General features: G+C 38.4%; 1 long non-coding RNA gene across 9 annotated transcripts in view; it reads left to right on the top strand.

Annotated features, from left to right (window-relative positions):
• LOC115298180 overlaps positions 1 to 11,981 on the top strand; it is a 75,437-nt gene that overhangs the window by 10,999 nt on the left and 52,457 nt on the right. For 7 of the 9 annotated variants that reach the window (XR_003911636.1, XR_003911634.1, XR_003911637.1 and 4 more), the window contains exons 3-4: positions 6,892 to 7,041; positions 9,897 to 10,023. This is a non-coding gene — a long non-coding RNA (uncharacterized LOC115298180). Of the gene's footprint in view, positions 1 to 6,891; positions 7,042 to 9,896; positions 10,344 to 11,981 lie in introns of those variants that run through there. The other 2 variants (XR_003911630.1, XR_003911632.1) reach the window with 1 other exon arrangement.

Below are 11,981 nucleotides of genomic sequence, written 5' to 3'. Positions count from 1 at the left end.
GGAGCCTGTCTTCAGATTCTGTGTCTCCCTTTCTCTCTGACTCTCCCCTGCTCATGCTTCTCTTTCTCTCTATTTCAAAAATAAATAAAAAACATTTAAAAAAAAAAAAGGAAATACCAAACCGTATAGATCAAGGCCCCTGCCATCTAAGAAAGTATGGTTGCTTTGAGGAGGCTGAGGTCCAAAAGAACTGACATTTGTTGAACATTTGCTGCATTCTGGCATCTTGTCCAACCACTTCTCCCCACCCCCACCCCCTACTACACACGTTTAATTCCTTAACAACACTAGGAGACGGCCACTGGTGCTTTAGGACTATTAGGGTGGCAGCAGCATTCAGGGTTGATTGTAGACAATTGAGTTAGGGAGAGAGTGGGAGACTGGTTCCGGAGTAAATTTATAATGGCACCGGGAAGAGATAGGATAGGGTCATTCCCAGGAAACTTCTCGAAGAAGTCTTGTAAATCAGCAGTAAAGTGGGTTCAGAATACTCAGGAGCCAGACTGCTTAGTTTTCAAAAACCAGGGGACCTAATTAGGGTTGTTATGGGATTAAAACTAGTGTTTGTGAAGCATTGGGATAGAGCCTAGCATATAGCAAGTGCTGAATAAGGATTTGTTAAAAACAGAGAAAAAAAAATTAAGAGAACAGTTCCATTTACAAAGGCATCCAAAAGCTTAAAATTCCTAAGGCTGTATTTAACTAAGGAGTTTGCAAAGCATTTAGGCAGCAGTGCAGTATGAAGAAACAGTGCCCCCAAACTGCCCTCATTTTAGACCCCAGCTGTAAGTTCAAGGGTCCCCAGGGCCACCCTCAATTCAAACCATTTGGCCACAAATTGGGCGTTTCCCACAACCACCTTCTGGCTCACTGATTTTCCAGCAAGACTCACAGAATTCACTGGAAGTTATTATTCTCAAGGTCATTATCACAGGTTGAGGATTAATTGGAATCAAGCAAGGGAGGAGTCTCTCCCAGCTATGATGTGTGACAATGTTCAAACAGTTTTGCCAACCAGAGAAAGCCACTCAAGCCCTGGTATTGAAAATTTTATTGAGGCTTCATTACTTGACTTGAATCATCACCCAGGTGATTGAACTCAAATCTCCAGCCCCCACTTCCCCCAACCACAGAGGCTGGGCTGTTAGTGTGTCACACAAGCCCTACTTCTCCTATCACATGATTGTTCTTTCTCGCTTGCCAGCCCCCACACAGAGTTGCATAAACCATTGGTGTTTATCTGTGGGACATACCTAGAATTACAAAGACACTACTTACACTTCAGAAGTTGCAAGAATTTAAGAAGTCACGTCTCAGGATCTTGGACAAAGGCCAGACCTTTCTTTAGATGAGGCCGCATTTCTTACTACATAAAGTTGGTAGACCAATACATTGAAAACTACAAACTGCTGCTGAAAAAAATTAAAGAAGCTCTAAGTAAGTGGAAAGACATCCATGTTCCTGAATAGAAAGGCTTAATATTGTTAGGATGGCATACTACTCAGCATGATCTATAGATTAAATGCGATCCCTGTTAAACTTCCACAGCCCCTTTTGCAAAAGTGGAAAAGATCTCCAAATTCATATACAATTTCAATTCCATATGAAATTGCACAGGACCCCAAATAGTCATAAAAGTATTGAAAAAAAACAAAGTTGGAGGACTGATGCTTCCTTATAAAATTTATTACAAAGCTACAGTGATCAACAGAGTGACACCGTCATAAGGGCAAATATATAGACAAATAGAATGGAATTGAGAGTCCAGAAACTGCCTCATAAATATATAACCAATTGATTTTTTTATGGTTAGATATATTTGAAAATATGAGCTTAGAAAGTGTCCCAACTATTATTCCTTTTCTTTTTTAGAAATCTAGTTTTTTATTTTTTAAAATATATTTTATTGTCAAGTTAGCTAACATACAACGTATACAGTGTGCTCTTGGCTTTGGGAGTAGATTCCATGATTCATCACTTACATATAACACATGCTCATCCCAACAAGTGCCCTCCTCAATGCCCTTCACCATTTTCACTTTTCCCCCATGCTCCCTCGCTTAGTTTGTTCTCTTATGGTTTGCCTCCCTCTCTGTTTGAAACTATTTTTTCCCCTTCCCTTCCCCCATGGCTTTAAGTTCTCAAATTCCACATATGAGTGAAAACATAAGACACCCGTCTTTCTCTAACTGACTTATTTCACTTAGCTTGATACCCTCCAGTTCCATCCATGGTGCTGCAAATGGCAAGATCATTCTCATTGCCGAGTAGTATTCCATTGTATATATAAACCACATCTTCTTTATCCTTTCATCAGTTGATGGACATTTAGGCTCTTTCCATAATTTGGCTATTGTTGATAGCATTGCTATAAACATTGGGGTACATGTGCCCCTATGATTCAGCACTCCTGTATCCTTTGGATAAATTCCTAGTAGTATTATTGCTGAATCATAGCGTAATTCCATTTTTAGTTTTTTGAGGAACCTCCACACTGTTTTCCAGAGCAGTTGCACCAGTTTGCATTCCCACTATCAATGCAAGAGGGTTCCTGTTTCTCCACATTCTCACCAACATCTGTTGCTTCCGCAGTTGTTAATTTTAGTCACTCTGACCATGCTGGAAGCCATTTCTGAACTCAATAAGTTGAGAAAAAGTCCTTGTGAGGTAAGACAGGTTTGCAAGACTTCTGCTGTCAGATGGTGACTGATGTCTACCCCCCACTCAATTATTTTTGCTTGAGCACCGACCTCCAAGGTGCCTTATTGACTGGTATTAGGAGTGACTTGCCCCCTTATCCTTTAAATATGCTAATTGTACCTTGTAAAAAAACTTATTATAAGAATTTCTTCTTTTGTATTTATGGGAGCAAATATTACATTTCCTGAGAAACCTGTTTTACTTCCCCTCAAGAAAACAGGCTATTGACCCCTGCTCACAAAGAACTAATTTTTGCCCTTGCTATACTAAAAATATTGCCTTGTATTTGAATGCTAAAGAAACCTTCCTTCCCCATGTGATAAGCATCTAAGTCACCTACATCAATCACTATTGATAAAGATTATGCATGAGTCTTCTACCAATCTATGTTCTCAGAAATCTTTACATACCAAGGAATTTGTCATCAGAAATCATTGTCTAAGGTAAATGCCACATCTATGCTGGCGCAGTACATTTTTTCCATAAATAAAGCTGACTCTATGGTCTGTGCAGAGATGCCTGCTTGGTGATCAGAAAGAAACTCGAGCCTCTCTCACTCCCTTTTGCTGACACTGTCCATCCTTCAGGGAGCCCTGGACTTGCTGGAGCTGGACTCCGGCATGACCAGTGTGGTTTTGATTTGTATTTCCCTGATAACTGATGTTGAGCATCTTTTCATGTGTCTGTCGGCCATCTGGATTTCTTCTCTCGAAAAGTGTCTATTCATGTCTTCTGTCCATTTCTTCACTGGATTGTTTCTTGGGGGTTGGGTTTGGTAAGTTCTTTATAGATTTTGGATACTAACCCTTTATCTGATATGTCATTTGCAAATATCTTCTCCCATTCCACTGGTTGCCACTTAATTTTATTGATTGTTTCCTTTGCAGTGCAGAAGCCTTTTATCTTAATGAGGTCCCAGTCGTTCATTTTTGCTTTTATTTCCCTTGCCTTTAAAGATGTGTTGAGTAAGAAGTTTCTTCAGTTGAGGTCAAAGAGGTTGTTGCTTGTTTTCTCCTCTAGGGTTTTGATGCTTTCCTGTCTCATGTTTAGGCCTTTCATCCTTTTGGAGTTTATTTTTGTGTGTGGTATAAAAAAGTGGTTCAGTTTCATTCTTCTGCATGTTGCTGTCAAGTTCTCCCAGCACCATTTGCTAAAGAGACTTTCTTTTTTCATTGGACACTCTTTTCTGCTTTGTCAAAGGTTAGTTGGTCATACATTTGTGGGTCCAATTCTGAGTTTTCTTTAATGTTCCACTGGTCTGTGTGTCTGTTTTTGTGCCAATACCATACTATCTTGATGATCACAGGTTTGTAGTAGAGGCTAAAGTCTGGAATTATGATGTCTCCCATTTCGCTTTTCTTTTTCAATATTACTTTGGCTGTTCAGGGTATTTTGTGATTCCATACAAATTTTAGGATGGGTGGTTCTAGCTTTGAGAAGAATACTAGTGCAGTTTTGATTGGGATTGCATTGAATGTGTAGATTTGGGTAGTATTGACATTTTAACTACATTTGTTCTTTTAATCCATGAGCATGGAATGTTTTTCCATTTCTTTGTGTCTTCTTCAATTTCTTTCATAAGTTTTCTGTAGTTTTCAGCATACAAATCTTTTACATCTTTGGTTAGGTTTATTCCTAGATATTTTATGGTTCTTGGCGCAATTGTGAGTAAGATTGATTTCTTGGTTTCTCTTGCTGTTGTTTCATTATTGGTGTATAGAAATGCAACTGATTTCTGTACATTGATTTTGTACCCTGTGACTTTGCTGAATTCATGTATCAGTTCTAGAAGCTTTTTGATGAAGTCTTTTGGGTTTTCCATGTAGAGTATCATGTCATCTGCGAAAAGCGAAAGTTTGACTTTTACTTTGCCAACTTAGATGCCTTTTACTTCATTTTGTTGTCTCTGATTGCTGAGGCTAGGACTTCCAACACTATGTTAAACAACGAAGGTGAGGGGACCCTGGGTGACTCAGTCAGTTAAACGTCTGACTACAGCTCAGGTCATGATCTCATGGTTTGTGAATTTGAGCCCCAAGTCGGGCTCTGTGCTGACAGCTCAGAGTCTGGAGCCTGCTTTGGATTCTGTGTCTCCCTCTCTCTCTGCCCCTCCCCAGCTTGCACTCTGTCTTTCTCTCTCAAAAATAAATAAACATTAAAAATATTTTTCAAATAAAAAAATAACTGTGGTGAGAGTGGACATCCCTGACATGTTCTTGGGAAAGCTCTCAGTTTTGCCCCATTGAGGATGATATTAGCTGTGGGCTTTTCATATATGGCATTTATGATGTTTAGGTATATCCCTTCTATCCCAACTTTCTTGAGGGTTTTATTAAGAAAGGATGCTGTATTTTATCAAATGCATATTTTGGCATCCATTGACAGGACCATATGGTTCTTATCATTTCTTCTATTAATGTGATGTATCACATTGATTGATTTGGGAATATTGAACCAGCTCTGCAGCCCAGTAATGAATCCCACTTGATCATGGTGAATAATTCTTTTAATATATTGTTGAATTTGATTTGCTAGTATCTTGTTGAGAATTTTCAGATCCATGTTCATCAGGATATTGGTCTGTAATTCTCCTTTTTAGTGGTTTCACTGGTTTGGGAGTCAAGCTATTGCTGCCTTAATAGAATGATCTGGTTTTTCCTTCCATTTCTATTTTTTTGGAACAGCATGAGAAGAATAGACATTAACTCTGCTTTAAATGTCTGGTAGAATTCTCCTGGGAAGCCATGTGGCCCAGGACTCTTATTTGTTGTGAGATTTTTGATAACTCATTCAATCACTTCACTGGTATGGGTCTGTTCAAGTTTTCCGTTTCTTCCGTTTGAGTTTTGGTTGTGTGTGGGTATCTAAGAATTTGTCTATTTCTTCCAGGTTGTCCAGTTTGCTGACATGTTATTTTTTATAAAATTCTCTAATAATTGTATTTCTGTGGTCGTGTTGTGGTTCCTCTTTCATTCATGATTTTATCTATTTGGGCTTGCTCTCTTTTTGAGAAATCTGGATAGGGGTTTATCAATTTTGTTTATTCTTTCAAAAAAAAACCCAGCTCTTAGATTCATTGATCTGTTCTACTTTTTTTTTTTTATTCTGTATTTATTTCTGCTCTAATCTTTATTATATCTCTTCTTCTGGCTTTGAGGTTTTCTTTCTGCCCTCCTTTAAGTTCCCATAGGTGTGAGGTTAGGTTTTGTATTTCGGATTTTTCTTGTTTCTTGAGATAGGTCGGGATTGCAATGTATTTTCCTCTTAAGACTGCCTTTGCTGCATCCCAAAGGGTTGGACTGTCATGTTTTTATTTTTGTTTTTTTCCATGTATTTTTAGATTTCTTCTTTAATTGTCTGGTTGACCCATCCATTTTTTAGTAGGATGTTCATGCATATAGAGGTTTTTCAAATGTTTACTTGTGGTTGATTTCAAGTTTCATAGCACTGTGATTTGAAAGGTTGCATGGTATGATCTCAATTATTTTATATTTATTGAGGGCTGTTTTGTGACCCAGTATGTGATCTATCTTGGAGAATACTCCATGTGCATTCGAGAAAAATATATATTGCTGCTTTTGGATGACAAGTTCTGAATATATCTGTCAAGTCCATCTGTTCCAGTGTGTCATTCAAGGCCATTGTTTCTTTATTGATTTTCTGCCTAGATGATCTGCCCATTGCTGTAAGTGGAGTCTTAAAGTCACCTGCAATTACCATATTCTTATCAATAAGATTGCTTGTGTTTGTGATTAATTGATTTATATACTTGGGGGCATCAAGTTGGGGGCATAAATATTTACAATTGTTAGCTCTTCTTGATGGATAGACCTGTAATTATAAAGCCACTCTTCATTTCTTGGTACAGTCTTTAGTTTATAAAATCTAGTTTGTCTGATCTAAGTATGACTACTCCAGCTTCCTTTTGACTTCCAGTAGCATGACAGATGGCTTTCCATCCCCTTACTTTCAATCTGAAGGTGTCCTTAGGTCTAAAATGTGTCTCATATAGTCAGCACATAGATGGATCTTTTTTTTTTTAATCCATTCTGACACTGTGTCTTTTAATCGGGGCATTTAGTCTATATTTACATTCGGAGTTATTTATTATTGAAAGATATGGATCTAATTAGTGTCATTGTGTTATCTGTAGGTTTCATGCTTGTTATAACCAATCTATTTTTCAAAAAGGTGCCAAGACCATTTAATGGGAAAAGAAAAGTCTCTACAACAAATCGTGCTGGGACAACTGGACATCTGCATGTAAAAGAATGAAGTTGCACCCCTACTTCGCCCCACATACAGAAGCCAGCTCAACATGGGTTATCCAGCAGCCTGGAAGTAAGGACTACACTATAAAATTTTTATAAGAAAACAGGGATAAATGACTTTGGATTCTTAGAAACAATGCCAAAAGCAGCAAAAGAAAAGTATATAAATTGGACTTCATCAAAATTAAGAGCTTTTGTGCATCAAAGGATAATTATCAAAGTGAGGGGCGCCTGGGTGGCTCAGTCAGTTAAGCATCTGATATTCAGCTCAGGTTCATGAGTTTGAGCCCCATATCAGACTTCACATTATCAGCACAGAGCCAACTTCAGATCCTGTGCTCCCCACTCTCTCTCTGCCCATCCTTCCTCCTCTCTCTCTAAAAAATTAGTAAACTTTTTTCCTTTCTAAAAAAAGAAAGTGAAAGGGGTACCTTTCTGGCTCAGTTGGTGGAGGATGTGACTCTTGATCTACAGGTTGTGACTTTGAGCCCCATGTTGGGTGTAGAGATTAATTAAAAATAATAAAATCAATGTGGAGATTTTTTTAATGTTTATTTATTTTTGAAGGGAGTGGAGGATCAGAGAGAGGGAAACAGAGAAACCCAAGCAGGCCCCACACTGTCAGCACATAGTCTGATGTAAAGCTTGAACCCATGAATGGTGAGATCATGACCTCAGTCGAAATTGAGAGTCAGATGTTTAACTGACTGAGCTACCGAGGTGCTCCCAAAATAATAAAATCCTTTTTTTAAAAAAAAAGTGAAAAAAACCTACAGAATGGGAGAAAATATTTGCAAATTTGGGTCTAATATCCAGAATACTTAAAGAACTCTTATAACTCAATAGCAAAAACACTTCTTTTCCAAAGAAGACATGTAAATGGCCAACAAACACATGACAAGTTACTCAACATTGTTAGTGAATAGAGGAATGCAAATCAAACTACAAGGTGCCATTTTACATCCACTAGGATGGCTAAAATAATAATTTTTTAAAAAGAAAACAAGTCTGACAAGAATGTGGAGAAATCTGAAAGCTGGTACATTGCTGGTGGGGGTATAAAATGGTACAGCCACAATGGAAAACAATTCAGTGGTTCCTCAAAAAGTTAGAGAATTCCATATGACCCACCCCCTCAATCTAAGTATATATCCAAAGAATTAAAAAAAAAGTATTCAAAAAATAGTTGTACAGGAATGTTCATAGCAGCATTATTCATAATAGTGAAAGGTTGGAAAAAATGAATTGCCCATTTTTGAATACCATAATTGAATAAATATGGTATAGCCATACAACGGAATATTATTCAGTCATAAAAAAGAATGGGGTACTGATACATGGATTAGCCTTAAAAATATTGTCATCAAAGTAGCCAGGCACAAAAAGTCACAAGTTATATGATTCTATTTTATGAAATATCCAGAATAGGTAAATCTGTAGAGACAGAAAGATTTTAGTGACTGCCAGGGGCTAAGGGATAGGGGGAAAGGGAATGCTCGCTTAATGTGTATGGAGTCTTCTTTGGAGGAATGAAAATTATTTAGAACTTGATATATAGGTGGTAGTTGTGCAACACTGTAAGCATATTAAATACCACTGAAATGTGTACCTTAAAGTGGTTAGCTTTATGTTATATAAATTTACCTCAGTAAATACACCAAATAAATAAGGAGAAACAGATTTTCCATGAATTTAATGAATTTCAGTGTATGTGTTCACAGGATCATACCTGATTTTATAATTGTAACTTTATTTTTTTCTGTTTAAAGAAGGATTGTGTGGTAATCAGAATAAGCACCCCCTTCAAAATGTTTATGTCCTAATCCTTGGAACCTGTGAATATGTTATATTACATGAAAAAAGGGAATTAGAGTTGCAGATGGAATTAAATTTGCTGGTCAACTGACCTTAAAATGGAGATTATCCTGGATTGTCTGGCCCAATGTAATTAAAAGCATTCTTAAAATTGGAAGTGGGAGGCAGGTCAGAGTGATGCACTGTGAGAAGGATTTGACTTGCTCTTGCTGGCTTTGAAATTGGAGGAAAGGGTGTGTCAGACAAAGAATGCAGGTGGCCTCTAGAAGCTGGGAAATACAAGGTAACAGATTCTCACCTAGAACTTCCAGAAGGAACAAAACCCCCCTGACACCTTGATTTTACCCCAGTGAGGCCCGTGTTGGACTTCTGTCCTACAGAACTGTAAGACAAAAAATTTATGTTGTTTTAAGCCACTGTGGCAACTTGTTATAGGAAGGTAGAGAACTAATACTGTTAGCGTAAATGTGGATATTTCACACCCCACAAATGTTCCCACTAACAGTGAATATTGTCATGAAAAGCACAGGCTTTGGAGATGGAAGGCCAGGTCCTCTAACTGATTAGTTATGTTACTGTGGGCAATTCACCAAAATCTTCCAGACCCCCTGTTTCCTCACCAAGTACACCAGAGATAACACAAGCCCTATTTGTTGTGAGAATCAAAACAGAAAACTTGGCAAGTGCTCTGAGAGTGCTTATGTATCATATTGTAAGTTGTCAGTACATGGTGCTTAAGGGGAAAGAAAGGTCAAAAGTGCCTCTAAGCTGATTAGCTGGAAAAACAAATAGGGAAGGTTGAAAGGGGTACCAGGTTGAGCAAGCAGGAGAAAGTGGTAAAATAAAGCAGATACAACTCTTACTGTTTTGCCAGGTTTTATCCTGGCTTTAAGGCAGTACAAAATTTTAGAGTTGACAGTGATGAGGGAGTGTGGGGCAAGCTGAGGGCAAAATACTGGCTGGCACCCCCTCCCCCCACTACAGGTGGGATCTGTGTGACACTCCTCAGATACGCCTGGCTACCCAAGAACAAAGGAAAGGGGTTTAAGTGCTTGCCATGATGTGGGAAACTAAGGCAAATGAAAATTTAATTTCCCTTACTGCCTACAGCTCATTGACAAGTCCTTGAAACCAGCAGAGTGACTTCCCACCAGGAGCTCAGCTGCGTCGATGATGAACACTTTGCTGGGCGCAAACGAGAACCTTAGCTTGACATTGTCCCAACCTCAAGGATCATGTAAGTCTACTTCCTTGATCTCAACTGCCCCGAGATAGATGCTGGCAATCATACTTCAAGCTTATGGCCCCCGATATACATCTGAAGGGTCTCATGATTGAAGTTTTATTAAATGGTAATAAGTGACACCTCCCTTGGAACAGTTGGCCTTGTCATGGTCCTCAAAACCTTGCTCCCAAAATACCTTAGAGACTTACTCTATTCCTGACCCTCTCCCGACCTGAAGGTATAGAAGGAGTTACCTGTCACAACCTCAGTGCAGCTCTTCCTGCCTGTGGTCCTGTCCCCATGATTCCATAAAATCATCTTTTTGCACCAAAGATGTCTTCAAGAATTCTTTCTTGGCTGTTGGCTCTGGACCACCCCACCGTCACCCCAAAACTTTGTCAACAGAAACTTGGAAACCCTGTAGCCAAACCCACACATTTTAGAGGTATGGAAGCTGAAACCCAGAGAAGCCAAAAGACTTTCCTAAGGCCACCCAGATAATGAATGGTTTGACCAGGTGAATGAACAGCTCTGGCCTTTGCCATGAGAAGCATAATCTTTAAGATAAAAAAGTATTTCTGCATAGAAATCCTTTTTGCAAACCAGACAGGATACAATGCCCTCTAGTGGCTTTTTATTTTATCTTCCAAATCTCCATTACCGCACCTTTTTTCTTTTTTATAGTTTGAGTATAATTGGAGGTGGTGCAAGCTAGTCTGCCTTAAATAAACAAGCTTAGTTATTTGCAAACTCAGGAAGATTTCAAGGAAGTTTTAGCTTCAGAAATTAAGGACAAGGATGAGAAACACCACTAAAAATGGGGGGAGCAGATCTTATAAATGCAAAATTGGAAATTTATTACTTTTGCTGAATACATTCCTCAAATATTTGGAAAATAGGAAAACGAAGTTTCTGTTGTGTTTTCACTGGTAAGTTCAGCTGCCTAACTTCCATTCCTTCCCGTATTGTTTCAGCATCTCTCATAGGTAAGAAATAGGTATGTGCTCTTAACCCTGTTTCACCAAAAATAAAATGTAAAAAATTTTTGTTTTTTGTTTTATTGAACTATAGTCTTCATGTAAATTCATATATGAATATTACAAAATTCCATATTCCAAAAAATTCACCATTTTTCAGTGTCCATTTAAGTGGGGTTTAGTATATTTTCCATGTTGGACAACCATCACCATTATCTCATTGCAGAACATTTCCATCTCTCCCCAAAGAAACCCTGTGTTATTAGCAGTTAGTCTCAATTTTGCCCCGACCTCTCCCATCCCTTGGCAACAATTAATGTACTTTCTGTCTCTGTGGATTTTCTTATTCTGTATATTTCATATAAATGGAATAATACAGTTAAGTGACCTTATGTGGCTTGCTTCTTTATTGTAGTATAATGTTTACAAAGTTCACCCAGGTTATAGCATGCATCAGTACTTACTCCTTTTTATGGCTGAATAACTTCCCATTGTAAGGATATATCATATTTTGCTTATCTGTCCATCAGATGATAGGCTTTGGGTGGTTTCCACTTTTTGGCCATTATGAATAATGCTGCTAGTTCTATGTTTAACTTTTTTTTTTTTAATGTTTTATTTATTTTTGATACAGAGAGAGACAGAGCATGAGAGGGGGAGGGGCAGAGAGAAAAGGAGACACAGAATCTGAATCAGGCTCCAGGCTCTGAGCTAGCGGTCAGCACAGAGCCCGACGCGGGGCTCAAACCCACGAACGTGAGATCTGACCTGAGCCGAAGCCGGATGCTCAACCGACTGAGCCACCCAGGCGCCCCTATGTTTAACTTTTTGAGGAGCTGCCAAACTATTCCACAAAAGCTGCTCTGTTTTACATTCCTACCAGCAGAAGATTCTAGTTTTTCCATATATCCTCCAGCACTTGTTATTTTGCATTTATTATTAATTATTACTATTATTATTATTACTATTACTATCCTAATGGATATATAGTGG

The sequence above is a fragment of the Suricata suricatta genome, chromosome 8 (genome assembly GCF_006229205.1).
Source record: "Suricata suricatta isolate VVHF042 chromosome 8, meerkat_22Aug2017_6uvM2_HiC, whole genome shotgun sequence".
Classification (NCBI taxonomy): Eukaryota; Metazoa; Chordata; class Mammalia; order Carnivora; family Herpestidae; genus Suricata; species Suricata suricatta.
This window is presented reverse-complemented; position numbering and strand designations above follow the sequence as displayed.